At 40.0% G+C, this 18,262-nt stretch overlaps 2 protein-coding genes across 5 annotated transcripts in view; one reads left to right on the top strand and one right to left on the bottom strand.

The window, feature by feature from the left end:
* Positions 1 to 7,646, bottom strand: part of INSYN2A (inhibitory synaptic factor 2A) — a 76,443-nt gene extending 68,797 nt beyond the window's left edge. For 2 of the 3 annotated variants that reach the window (XM_034776841.1, XM_034776843.1), the window contains exon 1: positions 7,074 to 7,646. The gene's annotated coding sequence lies outside the window, so the exon portion shown is untranslated. Of the gene's footprint in view, positions 1 to 6,959 lie in introns of all 3 variants that reach the window. The other variant, XM_034776842.1, reaches the window with a different exon arrangement.
* The window catches only part of DOCK1 (dedicator of cytokinesis 1), a 538,770-nt gene that overhangs the window by 245,123 nt on the left and 275,385 nt on the right, over positions 1 to 18,262 (top strand). The gene's annotated exons all lie outside the window — the stretch shown is intronic.

Below are 18,262 nucleotides of genomic sequence, written 5' to 3'. Positions count from 1 at the left end.
GGCATTGCTTCACATAGGCTACATCTACACTACAGGGGGGAGTCGATTTAAGATACGCAAATTCAGCTACGTGAATAGCGTAGCTGAATTCGACGTATCGCAGCCGACTTACCCCGCTGTGAGGACGGCGGCAAAATCGACCTCTGCGGCTTCCCGTCGACGGCACTTACTCCCACCTCCGCTGGTGGAGTAAAAGCGTCGATTCGGGGATCGATTGTCGCGTCCCAACGGGACATGATAAATCGATCCCCGGGAGGTCGATTTCTACCCGCCGATTCAGGCGGGTAGTGTAGACCCAGCCTTAGTTTTGCCATGCCTAAGTGACTTAAATGGCTAAGTCCCATTTTCAAAAGAGCGGAGCAATGTCTAAATACCTCTAAAATCTGGGCCAATGTGTTTGTATTATGGCTAACAGTGCTTCTGTCCTGATTGAGGCTCCTGGGGATGACTAATATAAATATTAATAATCCAGCCATTATAGAATGAGCCAAACCATGATAAAAGCTGGTTGTTGTTTTTTTAAGTGCTCACGGTTAGCCAAGAACCTAATCCCAAATAGTTTTTTTCTTAACATTATTTGGCCCTTCCCATGCGTAACCGAACCATGTTAGAAAGCGATTCAATGGGTGTTCTGCTTCCACTGTTATGTTAACATGGTTCTCAGTGCAGATGGGGCCTAGTGGAATTAAGAGCTATCTTGTGTGATTTTCATGGAATTAAGTAAAATAAGTGTATTTCTATTTAATGGGTAAATAGCGATAGATCTAGATTTAGCCATATTAATATCTGATCGTTCTAATGTGGAGCATCTAGTTTGCTTCTGCAGTTCTCTATCTTGGAGAAGTTAGAGATAAAATATGTATTAAGTCATACAGTTCGCAGAATTATTTCTATGGTATGCTTTTCTGTTTAAATACTTATCTGGTCTATACGATAATGGGGATTTTTGAGAGAGAGTGCTGAATGGCAACGTTTAGATCCAGATTGATATTGATCCAAAGTTGGGGTTAGTTGAGAATCCGGCGTTTTGGTGCAACCTATTTTAGTTAGGTGTCAATCACAAGATTTGGATCTGAAATTCTAGAGTTTTCATTAAGGGCCTGTTTCTCTATATTTGGTTAGGAACAGTATAACTTTTTTTTTTTTAATGGCAAAAGGTTTTACTTCTTTAATATATACAATTAGGATTTGTTTCAAGGCAGATGTCTCACATGATTGAACTACTGATTAGTTGTTTTGATTTTGAAGCTTGCTGTCAAAGAACTTTAACATCAGAAGTACCTGCTTGTTGAGTGAAACTTGTGCAGATGTCATTACTTCTGTAATATTTTTTCTTTTTTCAGAAATGAAAAAGTTTGTTCTTAATGATCAATTTGTCATCAGACTGAAAGATGCTTGAGACACACTTTGAAGTTTTGAGACACCAAAATAATGTGGTGTTACATCTTTGAACATTAATTTTTATATACACATATTGGAAAAGTAGCATTTTATTTTCTATGTGCTTGCTTAAGGCTTTAACTGTCATATATCTTAGCAATGTCTGTTTTGAATCTTTGGTCATACTTTTTTTGTTAGTATTTATAAGCTCTGTTGGCTTCCTGAAGAAAATGAAAAGGAGAGGAGAACATATAATACAAGCAGTATTCTATGCATGATGTCAACTGCTTGTTCAATGATGCATGTCTTTCTGTAAGAGTTCTACAAATTGGTACACTTAATTGTCATAAATGTGAGAGGATGGAGAGGCGAAAGAATAACCATGAAATTTGGATAGTTCACATCCTTCATTTTTTTGACATTCCCCCCCCCTCATCTTTCAGATCATGAAAGTGGATCTCACTTAGGCTATCTTTTTAAAATCAGTTTTTAGGATCTGGTTTTGTAGCTTGATGACTGATATTTATGCTGATCCTGCAGAAGGAAAAAAGTCAAAATTAGCCTCCTCCTCCCCCTTCCCGTTTTCCTTCCAAACAACAACAACAACACCTAGCTCTTTTCATCATTAGATCTTGAAAAGCTTTACAAAGGGAAGTACATATCACTTCAGATGTGGACACTGATGTAAAAATCAAGGTAGGAGTGGGGTCCTCTAGGTGCTACCACAGTACAACTAATAAATAATAATAATGGATAAAATGAAAGATAAACTGGATAAAGAAAAAGTATGAAAACACAGACAATTAGAGACAGAAAAGCCATCTTGTGATGGGGTGGACTGTGACAGAAGGAACTGATGGAATGAAGTTGTCTCCACCCCATAACACCTACCAGCAAAATCAAACCTAAAGAAAAGGCTATCCATATGGAAGGCCATTAAAAAGGGAAGAAGTATACCTCCAAGCAAGTGCTCCTCTGAGAAGAGGAATCATGGGTCTGACACAGAAAAGACTTAAGGGTCAGGCTGATCTAAACTAGAAACCTTAGGGAGAGCCAAACTTGTGGAGAAGGTTTGGGCTGGTCTTTACATTAATTTGTGTATAATATCAAACTCCAGGAAGGGGTTTTATCTTGACACTACACAGGTTGTGTGGACTTTTTCTTATCAGGTGGGAAAGTCGCCTAGAGATTTTGTTGGCTCCATTGTGTAAGTGTAGATCTTTACATTGCTTAATGAAGGCTCATTTTAGGGAGAGAAGTAAGAAATAGTAAACTGATTTGGTAATGTTTTGTGCAGAAAATCTAAGGAATTATTTGTCCAGGCGTATCACAGCCCTTACTTAGAATGTTTTATGATGTCTGACTGGAATGGCAGCTCTCCTGGACATGAAGTACAAAAGGATGGGTGCATATTTTTGGTTGAGGTTTATTTCTTAGCCATCTCATAGGCTATTTATTTTACCAAATATATCCTTGGTCTAATGCATTTAAACTTAGGAGTAAATGATTAAACAGTCTAACATTTTTTTCCCATAGAAACTTGCCTATAAAAATATATCTGCATTTAGCCAAGCAAGTAAATACATTAAAAATTAATGACCATATTATTCCAGAGTGCACATTAGGGTCTGGTTCTGTGATCCTTTACTGAGTTTCGGTAACTTTAACAGGATTACTCCTGTTAATAAGGATTTGCAGGATCAGGTCCTTAAATAGTACAGTGTACATGCACATATATTCACAACATTGATGAGACATTTCATACAGTTTTTGGTCTCGTTTGGGGTGGGTTTGGAAACCAGCTGATGTAGGATGCCATTGGAATTGGCATGTACTATGGCTTAAAGTTAGGAATTGGTGTTGTATTTAATAGTTTAGCATTTCCCAGTGAGAATGCACACTCCTCTCCCACTTCCTCTGCGGACTCTTAACAACATAACAAAGTCTGTATTATAACTAGAAAGGGACCCAAGCCACAGATCTGGGATCTAAATTTCCCCAAATGTGGGAATATTCAGACCTGAGGTTTCGGTTCTGTCCATCTGTGACTGATTAAATGATCCTGACTCCCCTTTAACTTACACTGGGTGTAAAAAAGGACTAATTGCATTGAAGTCCGTGGGCCTAGTTTTAAAATTGGTATGAGAGCAAAATCAGGCCCAATATCTCTCCGCAGCTCAAGAAGAAAAGTATGCACAAGGAAGGACATCAAAATGAGCTTTTAGGTCTTTGTAATGTTTTTTGCAACCAGTTATCTTTGCCTGTGAGATTTGTGCTCATATGCATAACTGAAAAGTAGCTGATTTTAAGCCAGTGATCCCCATGACTTTGTGCTGTGTATATGCATAAAGTAGTAATACTATTTTTGAAAGCATTAAGGGATCAGTAGAGATTCTATTCTCTTTCTGAGTGTAGTAAAATGTGCAGTAAATTGACTTCAACATAGAGATGTTCCACTATAATAAAAATGCATCTGATCATATTCTGTAATTAATAATGAATCTCAAGACTTCACAAAAATATTTGTATTTGAATATCAGATTAGTTCTAGCTTTGTATGTTGCCATGTTGTCCTGTATTTATCCAATTACAAAAAAACTGAAGGACCACTTCCTGAGAGATTAATATCTTCAACTCCCATTGAATTCACCACTTCAGGATTTCACTCTAAAATATGCCTGTGATCTCAATCTATAAAAGAAATAACAGTACTAAATTTGAAAGGTGTATGCAATAAAATGTTAAAGGACTTATGTGCTATAAAACAGGTTTGCTGCATCCATGTTTTTGTTTAGTGTCTCAATGGGATTTCAGCTGGTTAACTAAAGTGTGGTTATCAGAAGGCATGAAATAAATAACGCAGTCTTAACAAATAATTAAGCAAGTTTTGTCTGGGGAGTCTTAACATTCTACATTTTTTTAGATTTACTGTGATTTGCCTCAGGTCTGTAAAATTTGTATGATTACCCAAGCTAACTGGTCCCTATCAAGGAATTGCCTTGAGATTTCACAGCTCAATTGCCTTGCAGGGCTCTGCTTACGTTCTAGCATAGATTTTTGGCAAGCTAATTGATTTCATTGACTTTCATTATCTCAGTGGTCACTACAGTGGCACTATCAGATCTTTATGTTACTATTGTGTAACTTTGCACTTATCTTATTCTAAGAATAAAACCTTTTATACAAAAAATTATTGGTGTCTCAACATACAATGCATAAAGTCTGTTGCTGAGTTTGGATTTCCAAGTGACGTGACAGTGTGTTTTGGTGACCAATAGAATTCTGTCCACTGTGGTGGGTGTTAAGAGGAGTACACATGCTTTGTGATTCATCACTTGTGCAGAGGCTCGTGGTTCTGTTGGCCATGTTTTCATTGTACATAATCATTTCAGTGAGAATTAATCTCCTTATTTTTTCCAAATTTGTTAGATATTATATTATTCTGTTATGAAAGGTGCTACTGTCAGTGAAATAGTTAAATTGCAAACCACAAAGATGATCTGTGAAGTACTTGCTTAATGAGCAGACCTGTGCATTGAATGTCAATTGCTGAACAGTTTAAATGTTGTTCCCATAGATTAGTAAGTAATACTTTCTTTATCAGATGGCTTGTTGCCACCTGGCTACTTTTCTATATGTTGGGGGGGTGGAGATGCGGAGTGGATCCTGTTTTATTAAAAATTAGAATTATTTTGTTAATCATGTTAAAATTAAAAAGCAGGTTTTTTCCCCCTATCTAGGACATAATGATGTGATTACTAAAAATAAAAATATTTTCTGTACTGTAAGTTTTCAGCAGCCCTGAGTCTTCATTAGATGATTTAATATCCTTTAAATGCAGAAGCTCATTAAAACTGTATCTGGTAATTATATTTAAGAAACTGTTCAGTGTGAGTAGTTGCATTAGAAATGTTCATAATCTGCTTTTAATAGAACCAAAATGTCATCCATATAGGGTGTAAACCTCTAGATGTTAAATTAGTAATATATAGTTAAAATTCAGATGACAGTTTCCATTATTCGAGCTGCTTGCATATATTTTTAAAAGATATACTAAAATAAACAACAACTTTTCAAACTCTAATTGCCAGTCTGGCCAGAGAATAATATTGTTGTAGTGAAGAAAGTGAAACATTAGCAGATTGGTGGAATACAGTCTGTATAACACCAAGAGTAAGAATAAGGCTTATGATTCTCCATGCTGAGAATTTTTACAGACATATTTTTGTGGTTTGAAATTAATGTTACATTAATTTTAATGTGTACCATACAAATTGGAATGATTAAGGCATGTAATTTACTGGTTAGTTTTTCATCCAGCATCTAGGTTTTAACCTTCATAGGTACAGCATCCCTGACACTGATAGTAAATATGAAAGGTAACCACAATGAAGGAAGGAAATAAATCTCCAATACTGATGTGATCCTTTACTGTTGTCTGTTTTGTTGCTGCCTTCCAGTGTTCAGGTGTAAAATAATATAATCGTGGAGATTTAAAAAATGAATCCTTTTCAAACTTCCAAATCCCAGAGCCTAATGAGTTAAATTTCTCTCGGTTATGCTTACACAGAATTTAAGCTGTTTAGACATACAAGGTCGAATTAAACTGCTTCACTGCCTATTCTGGCTCCCCTGGCAGAGAGAGGAGCCGCAGTTCTACTGGGACAGACCTCTTGGGAGACATTGACACAAGCTGAGAATTTGTTTCTTGCTTTGCAGAATGCAAAGATGCCCTATTTTGTCATGGTTCTCCACCCCCTGCAAATTCAGGCTAACCATAATCCGAGTTCCCCTTTATTATTGGAGCTCTCCGTAGTATTATATTAAATAGAGACGCTGAGGTCACAGGAGAGGATTTTTATTCCAGTGATACAGACGCAAGACGGAAACCCCTCTGCATGAAGCAGCAAGATGCAAGGTCCGAGGCAGTCTCTGACTTTGGTGCTTGATGTGTACTATCCTTTGTCCTATTTGTCTGCTACATTTTCATGCCGTCTCGAATTGAAATGTGTTAAGCGGTAGCGGTTTGGGAACATTAAATGGTGAGAGCCACTGTTTGCCAACTATAATAATAGTTCACAAAATGCTAGGAGCTTCAAAGCCAGAGCAAGGTGTGTGTTCCCCTGCCCCAGTACTTTACAGCAAGTTACGGGGAAGGAAATCTGCTTGGTAATAATCTCATTACCATGTTTTATAAGTGGGTATAATTATAATCTCTTTGTTGGGACTATATTTGGGCCTTATAATAGAAAAGTTAATAAGCCGTGGTAGTTGTAATCAATCCTCTAAGGCTGAAGCACCTTGTGCATCTTCTGAAAATTCTTTAACTACTTATCCCCTGGCAAGGTGTTTTATTAGCTGAAGCTGTGGTATTTTTCTAGAACAAAGAAATGGTTTGGGCACACAGTGATATTTCCTCAACCCCTTTCTCCCCTTCTCTGTCATGAAAGTTACAGGACGCAATACCTATTCCCAGGCAGCCAAATACTATTGCATAACAGCCCCTCCCCAAACATTTAGGCTTAGCGGCTTTACACTTTTCACTATGAAGTTTTAATTATGAAAACCTGGAAACTCACTATTTGCATGAATCCTCTCTCAGGGAGGTGGCAAAGCAGACTCTCTGATTCCTCCAGATCTGTGGGTAGCATTACAGTTCAGGGTAACATGTCTAATTGCAGTGGAAAGCTTACCTTACGCTGCCTTAAAAATAACTAAAAGTCTGTGCAATTCCTTTGTGATGCATTTCTCTCCGTTCACTTCTGCAAGCTTGCAGTGAAACGATCCACGGGTGTAGAGCATCTGCTGCAAGATATACCGGCTGGAAATGTTCTTTTGCTTTCCGGAGACTTGATCACCACCACCCCTTTAGCTATCACACTGAGACATTTATTCAGCTGTGACCAAGAGAGCGTTCGCCTCTAGGCAGCGGCGGCAGCAGCCACGCACTCCTGAAATGTCCTCATTTACTGCAATTGTCTTCACTGAGATCTCGAATCCAACAGGGGGAAGAGGGGGAGGAGGAGTGGGGAGTCGTTTCAGCAGACACCGTTTCCAATCTGGGTTCCGGATCTGGTCAGGATGAAGCAATCTCTGTAATGCTCCTGTCTTGTAGGCAGATGATTTGAGGAAGCTGAATTCCCTGCTACTTTTGGAAATGCAAGAGCGATGGGGGAGAGCGTGGCGTGTGATGTGGTGCTAGGAAGAGCTCTGTGTGTGTGTCTCGCAGGCAGGCAGAGGCAGCAGCCACTGGCGCCGGTTCTCCACTAGGGAGAGTTCTCGTGTTCACTCACTCTGATGTGGACGGGCTGTGACAAGGAACTTGTTGAGTTTAACGTGTAGATCTTAAAATAATGGTTGATGATTATTCTGGGTCCAGTGACGGAGGAGGGGGGAGGAGCCGTGACACTGGCTTCTAATTCGCACAAGGAGGGAATCATAGTCTAAGGCCTTGGCTACACTTACCCGCTAGTTCGACAGCTGGAAATCGAACTTCTGGGTTCGACTTATCGCGTCTAGTCTGGACGCGATAAGTCGAACCCGGAAGTGCTCGCCGTCGACTGCGGTACTCCAGCTCGCCGAGAGGAGTACCGCGGAGTCGACGGGGGAGCCTGCCTGCCGCGTGTGGACCAAGGTAAGTTCGAACTAATTCGAACTAAGGTACTTCGAACTTCAGCTACGTTATTCACGTAGCTGAAGTTGCGTACCTTAGTTCGAATTAGGGGGGTAGTGTAGACCTGGCCTAACAGAGGAAGAATTTCTTCACATATTTTGAAATTTTATGTACATTTTCTTTATTACTAGTCTACATCTGAGCCATGAGTCTGTCTCTCTTTCAGTGTAAACAAAGCTGCAAGACAACACCGGAGACTATACTAGTGTGTTGAGTTGAATTAGCATCTTTTTGGCTTTTGTGTGAGTGTGTACACAAGTACAGTGTAACACAGCAATTCTCAAGCAGGGAGGGCGTGAGTCAGTTTCAGGGGGTCTGCAGAGCAGGGGGTCTGCAGAGCTGATACCCCACAGCTAAAGCTTGGAGCCCTCCGTCCTGCTAGGCTAAAGACTGGAGCCCCAAGACCCCTGCCCCGCAGAGGCAGAAGCCCCATGGAGCTAGAAGCCCCAAACTCCCCCAATCCCTGGCTTCACGGGGCTATCTATAGGGAGAATGCCCGGAGCTCTGAGCCTGTGCCCACTTGCCCCCTAGGGCTAAAGCCTGGAACTCCTCTGCCCCATGGGGCTAAAGCCCTGAGCCCCCCCACCCCATGGGGCTGGTGCCCGGAGCGCTAAACCCCAAGCCCCTGGGGCAGAAACCCTGAGTCTCCTCATCTGTGGGGCAGAAGCCCTGGTGCTCCCCAAGGCAGAATTCCTGAGCCCCCGTGACTCATGGAGCTAAAGCCCAGAGCCCCAAGCAACCCCACCCCGCAGGGCAGAAGCCCCTAGTTCTGGCACTCTGCGGGGCTAAAGCCCAGAGCCCCCCTGCCCTATAGGGCTAATGTTCAGAGCCCCGAGTCCCCTACCCCACCGGGCTAAAGCCAAGAATCCAGAGCCCCCCCCACCCAAGGGGCTAAAGCCCTGACTCACATACACTGTCTGAAGCCCTGACACACACCCCCAGTGGCTGAAGCCCTGAATCTGAGGCTTCCCCACTTCACAGCTGGACCCCCAAGACCACCTGCTAGGTCCTGGAGTTTTTAATAGCATGTTGGTGGGGCCTCAGAAAGAAAAAGATTGAGAACCCCTGGAATAACATATATAATAGCAACCTGTGGTTCTGCGGGTACAAGCAAGGAAAACAACAAAATATACAAGTGAAATATAACTGAAGATCAACAACCTTGGAAAGCTTCTAGTGACCAAACAAGCATAGCAAATTTAAAAGCGCAGATAAATGAAATGAAATGAAAACAAACAAAATGTGGCTTGGATATATTGATCTTTTTAAATTGATGAGAAAATACAATAAAAATCATAGAAAATTTGCAGTTATGTATTATATTATTTTTAGTTAGATACTTTAAATTCCTCTATAATTTTTGGTATCTATTTAATTTTTGTTAAACCATATGCATGTAGTGATACCCATTTTTATTCAGTATAATTTATGTGCAAGCATTGCAACAATATGTGGAACTACTGAGAAATTACTGAATCACTAGGATCAAATCACAGCCATTCTTCCTTTGTTTTTTCCTGTATGTACTGCAAAGTAGGTGATGTTGGTGCATTTGGGAATTCAGTGGAGTGTTTGTCTCAAAGCTATTAGCTGGGAAAGGATGTTCAAGATGCAGAATAAACACACAAGTTTTCACTTGCTTCTGATCCCTAAGGAGCATGGGTCTAGGCTGAAACTGAAGTCCTTTGACAAAGCAATGTGGAAAACCCCACCTTGTGCTGTTTTTCCTAGAATTTCCATCCCTCACCTCCTCTCCCCTGGGCCCCCAACAGCATTTCAAATAAGAGGACAGAGATTTTGTGGCTGGCTGTGCCACACCCATTGGAATTTACTGATGTTTAACTAAATCTGTCTGGCAGGCAGGACAGAATTCTTGAGAAGGTATCTGATCTCCTGGGAACCCAGATCCTTGGGCTGAGTTTTTCATTATTTAACAATTATGTTTAAAGTGATCTGAAAATGTGTGGGTGGGGGAAGGGGGATTGGGCAATTCATCATCCCTACTACTGCCTATCCTTGCCCAGCAATTAATTCTGCCCCCTCTAGACCCTGCCGGTTCTGCACTGTCACCTATTCTGCCTCCTCCAACCTCTGCTGCACCTCCTCATTCCCCTCTCCCAGGCCTGGGGTTGGGGAGCAGTTTCAGTGGGGTCTCCTATCCTCCTTCCCAGGTTGGGCATTGAAAGGGGGCAGGGAGAGCAGCAGAAGAACCAACTCTTACTCACAGGAGGGAAGGGGGGAGTGGGGAGCAGGGCTGTCCTGAGATGCTGGGCTCCTTCTGCTCCCCCCTCTCCCTGCCCCTCCCCTCCTCTGAGAATGATGTCTGGGGAGAGGGGGGGAAAGCTCTGTCTCTTTCTTGTAGCAACCCTGATTGGCTGCTCTTCTTCAGGATGCAGGCAAGTGGAGAAAGCAGCCAATGAGAGGTAGATTCCCCTAGGTGATACTAAAAATGTGCACCCCTCAGCGACCTGTCTTGTTTTTCAGAAATAGTATTCCCTGTGTCTGTGGCTTGTTTTGGTGAAACACACTTTAAGCACCATCTCCTATACTGTATAGCCTCCTGTTTTAGAACACATCTTCTCCACTATATGATATTTGCTTACTAGCCTATTGTCCCACAACTGGAACCTCTCTGCAGGATTCCCCACCTCCTCAGTGACATTATAGTATCTCATTTCTTCATATTTCTGGCTCGTTCCCTCACCTTCCTTCACGCCTTATACTGCACCAAAAAATAACTAAACACCATCAAACTATTGATCCTTAAACTAAATGTAAATGGACCCCCAGTTAAGGGGGAGAAACACTTTGATAGTCTGAATTGTGCTGGAAAAGCCCCTGTAGAAAACACCCTCCTGATTGGGTGCATGTATTTCTGTTGTGCCGGGATAGTGGCTGGAAATGCTATTGTGCATTTTCTGTCCACTGCTGCAGCACCTTTTCACATTTAGTGCCTTGATGACATTGTTAAGAGATGGCAACACTAAGAAAGCTTGTGGTCTGACAGAGTTTTTCACAGTGTAATTTTCAAAGAAATGGGTGGGAAGAATTTCCACTGTCCAAAATGTCTTCTAATTTTTCTTTTTCAGTGATGATAGTCTATTTCCCCACCAGGATCTCTCCTCATTGTGTTTCTGCGTGTACCAAAGCAAAGTTGTGCCCAGGCGTGCTCTACATACAGGCACTGGCAACGTTACATAATATGATTATCAAATCTTTATATATATATAAGTTAAGGCCCATGAATTAAATTATAGAACTTTGTGACAGCAGCATCTGCACCAACAATAATAGAAGCAAAGCCCTCTTCACACATATAAGATGTGAACTGCACAAACAGCATCACAGAGACGTAATGTTTGGTGCTGACGGATAATATTATTGCCATATAACCTAAAGCCCACAGATGAAATTATAGAACCGTCTGACAAAAGTAGCAATTGGAAACAGCATCCTTGTCTTCCTCTCAGTCACATTTAGCAGCTGTTCCCCCAGTGCTGAGTACTCTTAAGAAGTATTACTCATTACTAGCCTGTGGAGCAAGTGCCCTTTTCTGAAGAAGTTCATGGGAATAAGAAGGGATTTCCCACTACAGATCATGGACCAGATTCTCTGTTGCCCTGCACATTGCGTAGTCATTAGCACCAGTACAAAGTGGGTATAAAATGCTAATAATATAAAAATAAAAATAGGAGCATTTTAACCTCCCTTTGCATGAGTATTAGTGACAACACAAGTAAATGACAACAGAGTAAGCAAATGAGTCTTAACAAGTGTTGTGTAATGATATGCAACAACAACAACAAAATCACAATGATATTTGAGAGAGATAAATACAAATAGTTCTGATATTAACTGAGAAAGCAGATAGTTTCATTGTTACTTTGTCCTATCTATGAAATGATCAGTCAACCTTGACTCTGCCCTGAAGGGAGTCACAAGAAAATCACAGTGTCTTGCCCCCCTTTTTTTTTTCATATATCTGCAAGCATGTTGTTGGATTATGTATGGATATCAGCCTTCATTAGAGGTGGGCGAAATTTTTTGTGCAAAATGTTTTTTGGGTTCGTTTCTATCTTTTTTTTTTTTTTTTTTTTGACAGATTTGGGCTCATCGGTCAAATTTGCTGAACTGTTTCAGTTGGGAAACCCCACCAGAAACACTCAGTTATGATTTTTTATTTGAAATGCATTTTTGTATAAAATTTTATTGCAATTTAATATTTTAAAGAGATTTAAAAACATGTAAACAAAATGTTTAGTTTCAGGTCAAATAGTTTCACTTGAACTGAATTTTTTTTTAATAAAAGCTTCAGTTCAGCCACCAAAACAAAAAATCAATTATTCACATAGCTCTGGTTCTGATTTAGAGTTCAGAGTACATAGACAAAACAGCAGCTTTTGTTAGGGATGCATAAGGTACCATGATGTTCCCATCCCTACCAAGGCAGAGTTAAGGTGGTTGTGTTGTGAGGGATGTGTCATCTTAACTCCCCATTTCCTGATTTTCTAATGTTTGTGTTATGTTTTATCTGTAATGCTAACATTCTTATAAGAACATTTCACATCAGCATTTCCTGATTTGGTAGTTTGTTTTTTGGAAATTGAACTCACGTTCTTGAATGTAATGGGGGCACAGAGTACTGATGAGTGCCTACAACCTTGTTAACTTCATGTTAACTCCATGTTAACAAAACTTTTTGCTTGTGAATTTTCCTTTTTCTTTGAGTATGTGTTCTTTGAGTTACATTGGATCCCACTTTAAGTGCACATGTGCTTTTGCACAAGGCCACAGGTTTTTTTGTTTTGTTTTTAATTGCAGTACCCTTTGGGGTTATGCAGGCGTCCTATGTCTCCTTGCGCTCCTATACTAGGACACAAAGTGTGGGGAGGCTGCGATCCTTCCTAGTTTCCCTTTTACCACTTGTAGCAGCAAGGCAGAACCTGGCAAGCATCCAACCTACTAGTTTTTTGCTCAGCAAATGTCTTTGAAGCATTCCAAAGTCTTCAGAACAACTTCTGATCTATTATATTCAACTACCACAAACTGATCCAACCCATCTGGACTGAATTCTGTTAGTCAGACCCTCCCCCTCCGCTCCTCCCCCCATACAGATTCCCTGTACAGGGCTAATTATAATGGCAGATGTTAGGCTGGTCCATCCTGCAATCCCCCTGAAGGATGTCTCTCTTTGGCCTTGGAGAATTGAATATACTGAGCAGATGCTTGGTATGCTTGTTTTTCTACACTAGAACATGCAAGCTATGAGCCATGAGGCTGAAACATCATCTTTTAGAATATTCTGTCAGTGGGGGATTCCTGTCATAGACTTGTTTGTTGCAGATGACAACACAAAGTTTTCGAATGGGAGTGTTCCCAGGGGAGGCGTGAGCTTGGGCTCTCTGCCAGATGCCTTTCTCCTTTGGTGGTCTTGCAGGCTCCTATATTCTTGCCCACTGATTCCCCTAATCCACAGAATAGTATCCAAGATCAGATGGGACTTGGCTTCCATGATTTTAATAGTCCTGTATGGCCAGTTTTTGATGTTAGACTTGTTACTGACGTCCTTCCGTACATGCCATGTCTTGCCTGGATATATCATCTCAAAACCAAGGTCAGATACTGCACCCAGACCAACAGTCATTGCCACTGAAGATCTGGATGTTGGCTGGCTATGCATTACAGACAGAGACTGTTTCCTACAAGTTCAGGAAATTCTCATACAAAGCAGGAAACTAGAAAAACTTATTTATTGAAATGGAAGATTCTCTATATAGGCAGCTCAAAATTATATTGACCCTGTGCAGGTCCTAATACTGAAGATCTTGGACTATATGCTGCTCCTGAAACATATAGCAATAACATTTAACTCTCTTAAGGTCCACCTGAGATATATATGGCATGCTCCAGTAGAGGTGTAGTTGGTCTTCTTAAGATCTTGTGTTTTCCACATTCCTCAAGGGCCTCCTTCATATTTGCTTTCCAGTTGAGGCCTGCCTCCAATGTGGGGCCTCAACACTATCTTTCTAAAGGAAAGCCTCATGGAGCCTCCCTTTGAACACGGTTAGAGTGCTCAATGCAGCACTTTTCCATCAAGATGGTCTTCTTTGTGGACATTGCATCAACACAGAGAGTAGATGCACTGCAAACCCTTATGCCTGGACTGTCTTACATGTCTGTCCTTAGGGACAAGGTAGTTCTTAGATCACATTCCAAGTTCATTCCTAAGGTAGTCTTGGAATTCCATTTAAACTTTATCAGGCTTCTTCTCAAAACCACATTTAGCACCAGGAGAAAAAAAAGTTTCATACTTTGGAACCCCCAGAGCTTCAACAGTACCTCAATAACACCAAGACATTATTTAGGCCATTTCTCTCTGCATCTTTGTGGCCATATCCAGCACACCAACAAGCCAACCTGTTGCAGAGAATCTTTAAGTGGATCACATAGCGTATTTCCGTCATCTATCAAATAGCTAGCAAGCCTCTCATTCTGAACATGGAGGTGCACTCCACCAGGGTACAGGCATCCTCTTCTGCCTGCTTCAGGAACATGCCAGTTTCTGAGATCTGTAAGGTAGCTATGTGAAGCAACCCACTAACTTTTGTTAATTATTATTGTGCTTGTGACAATGACTGTAACGAATAGTGGTGATAGGTTATAGAAAATTGAAAAACCATTTAATTGAGTAAATGCATTTTGTAGATCCATTAATTATTGCTCTATACAGGATTGGGTATAGTGTAGTGGTTCTCAAACTTTTGTATTGATGACCCTTTTCTTATATAAGGGGTTTGTCCCCCCCTTATAAATTAACATTTTTTAAATATTTAATGCTATTCTAAATGCTGGAGGTAAAGGAGGGTTTGGGGTTGGAGGCTGACAGCTTGTGATTCCCCATGTAATAACCTCATGACCCCCAGTTTGAGAACCCCTGATATTATGGTTAAAAGTGACACAGTATGATGTGAGAATTGTATTGCCAAAATCTTAAAATGAATTAACATTTCTGGTACTAAAAGAGCTAAATGAGATTGATAAGAGTAGGTAACTGCACACTTTACAACTATAAGTGCCCCAAAACCCTGACTAGAGCCTTGGAACATGATCTGGCTGCACCCTTCAAATCTCAGATCATGCACACACATCCCACATGCAATTACATTCTGACCGTATAAAGAGAAAATTACCTCTTACATAATCTAACCAATAATATTACAATAGACAGATTTTTTGGGGTGTGATGTCTGTGGCAAGACCTAATTCAAGCGGCCCCAAAGGGAAAAGATTTATGATGTTCTAATTCCTTAATCCTGATAGCAAAGCTATGTATAATTCCAAAAATGGCCCCACCTCCTCTCTGAGAGAATCTAATTCTCAGCGATTTGATTACATTACATATTCATCCAATCAAAAAAAAAATACTGTGTGACTATGGTGATCAGTCAGAGTGGGCATAATAAATAGCAAATATAGAGAGTAAACTTAGTTCCTGCATAATTCAAAATCCTTTCAAAATTACACTACAAACAAAATTTAAAGTTGATATAAATCAAAGTTCTTGAACAGTTTGTGAGGGGGGAAATTTGTCAAATTTTGTGAACATTTTTTATGAAGTATGTGTCAAGCTCTTCTCATAATACAAATTGTGGAGACACCAAAAATTAGTTTCACAAGTCTATATTTGTTCAGTTTGTCTAATACATGTTCTTGTCATACATTTGTCATACTTGCCTTGTGTTTTATGATTGAAATTGCTAGTCTTGTGTTCCAATTTATATCTCAATTAAATTGTAACATATCAAATGACAACAATATGCAGAGGACTTATCCTTTATTTCTAACTCAGTGGTTCTTTTTCTAATCTTCAAAATTTTGTGCTTGCCATTTGATACAATTTGATACAATTTAAGTAATTTTTATTAAGCAAATTTAATTACTAGTATTAAATGTGCAATCTAGATTACTGTGACTACATAATTGTTTAGGACTAGCCTGATTTGATATCAGAATCTTAGCTGCTCCTTATTTAGTTGAAAAGAGAGTGAGTTTTGTTTCATTTGAAACATGCAGATGTGAATTGTGAGCTGTTCATTTGTGTAATCATTTGGGACCAACGCCATCATTAGATGTTCTGCTAAAAGCAATTATTTTCATATTGCTGAATCTTCACTGAAATTAAATAGGTCATTACTTTAGTTTCTGCACTGTGATAGTTGCTTAGCTTTCCTTCTAAATCGGCTCAATTTACCTGTAGTTGGAATCAAAAAGAAGAAATGTTACATGTGCAGTTTGAACTTTGTCATCATGTGTTTTGACTAGCTAAGGTGACTCTAAACATTGCTTGCCTCTTGTATCAGCCATGATTCTACAAGGTAGTTAAGCACATTCCTTGTTTCAAAAAACATGTGACGTCCCTTTGACCTCAATAAAGAGGAAGGATGGTCCAGTGGTTAGGGTACTGGTCTGGAATGTGGGAGACCTGGATTCAGTTCTTTGCTCAACCACAGACTTCCTTTGTGACCTTGGGCAAGTTATTTACTCTCTCCATGCTTCAGTTCCCCATCTCTAAAATAGGGATAATAGCACTTCCTCACAGTGATGTTTTGAAGATAAAATTGTGAGGCATTCAGATACTATGGTAATGGGGGTTATATAAGTACCACAGATAGATATACTTCAAAATAAGCACTTGCTTCAGTATCTTACTGAACTGGGGCTATAGTCACTAAGCTCCCATTTCTGAAGTAGATGTCCTGGTGTAGATCCTAATTCTGCATTGAGTTGCAATGGTTTAATTGAAATCTGCACTGCACATCTTATTTGCAGGACCAGGAATTAAGATTAATTTAACATATGCCTTATTGTTAAGAATATAAGATTAAACTATATAATGATAAATGGAAAACTATAGGACATTAAATGTTCAGTAAAATATATAAATTAAATAGCTGAGTTAAGGCTATCAGGTTTCTTTAGGACCAAATTCTGCTGTGTTCTGTCAGTGTAAACATGGAGTAACATGGAGGTATTTACACTGGTGTAACGGAGTAGAATTTGGTTCTTAACGTTAATTTTGCTTTGCACGGACCATTGGAAAAACAGTAGAACAACAAATCCCACCAGCTAAAACTGATTGTGTTCAGCTGCATACTATCACATTAGGAATCCAAGCCACTGTAAATGTTAATGCTTTAGTTACTGATATGGATTGAGCAATGCTTTTCTTCTTCTGGGTGTGAACAGCAGGTTTTTTTCATATTATCCCTAGTTTTCTATGTGGCACCAGTGCTGCAAAAAATCATTTAAAATGTGCAAATATGGTTGTGAAGGAAATAATCGTCTTGACTTAAAATGTTTATGCACAGATTTATTTGTTTCAATTTCAAATGGCTGAGATCCTGAAAGAATCTATTCTATTTTGTATACAAGTTGAAGAAACACTTACCTAATAAAGAGATTCTTAACAGATGTGAATTACAGCACCAGTTAAATGATCAGGCAGTCTCTATGGTTAGAAAATAAATGAGGGTCTGTGAGACCATGATATATGATACCCTAAATGCCTGTATTTTGTTCATATTTGAAAGGCAGTTTAGCTTGTCATCATTACTGATGATTTGTGCCTTTATAGTCCTTCTTTCTGCATTTCAGAAATCTTTTGTGTCCATCTGAATAATAAATCATCTTGTTCAATTTGTTCAGTACAAGCAAATGTAAAACATAATTTATTAAGATATCTTGAAAAGCTGTAAGTATTGTGAAACTTAGTTTTAGGGTGGGGGTTTGTGAACTTTGTTGATATTTTTTGTTGTCTGGTCTGTTTCATCATCCTCTAAGAATCATAGGAATATATCTCAAGCTATTCTAAGGACAGAGGAAGAAATAGTGTCTTGTAAGAAAATCTCTGATTATGGTTCCGACTGCACTCGGAGAAGTGGTGGTCAACCTGCGGCCTGAGGGCTGCATGCAGCCCATAAGGGTAATCTGATTGTGGACCAAGAGGCATTTTGCTGACGTTGGCTGTCCGCAGGCACAGCCTCCCGCAGCTCCCAGTGGCCGCGGTTTGCCGTTCCTGGCCAATGGGTGCTGCAGGAAGCCAAGGTCGGCTCTAGGATTTTTGCCACCCCAAGCAAAACCAATTTTGCCCCTCCCCCCATTTTTTTCTTACCCCACCCCCGGCCCCGCCTCAACTCCTCCCCTTCCCCA

Source organism: Trachemys scripta, chromosome 7 (assembly GCF_013100865.1).
Source record: "Trachemys scripta elegans isolate TJP31775 chromosome 7, CAS_Tse_1.0, whole genome shotgun sequence".
Taxonomy (NCBI): Eukaryota; Metazoa; Chordata; order Testudines; family Emydidae; genus Trachemys; species Trachemys scripta.
This window is presented reverse-complemented; position numbering and strand designations above follow the sequence as displayed.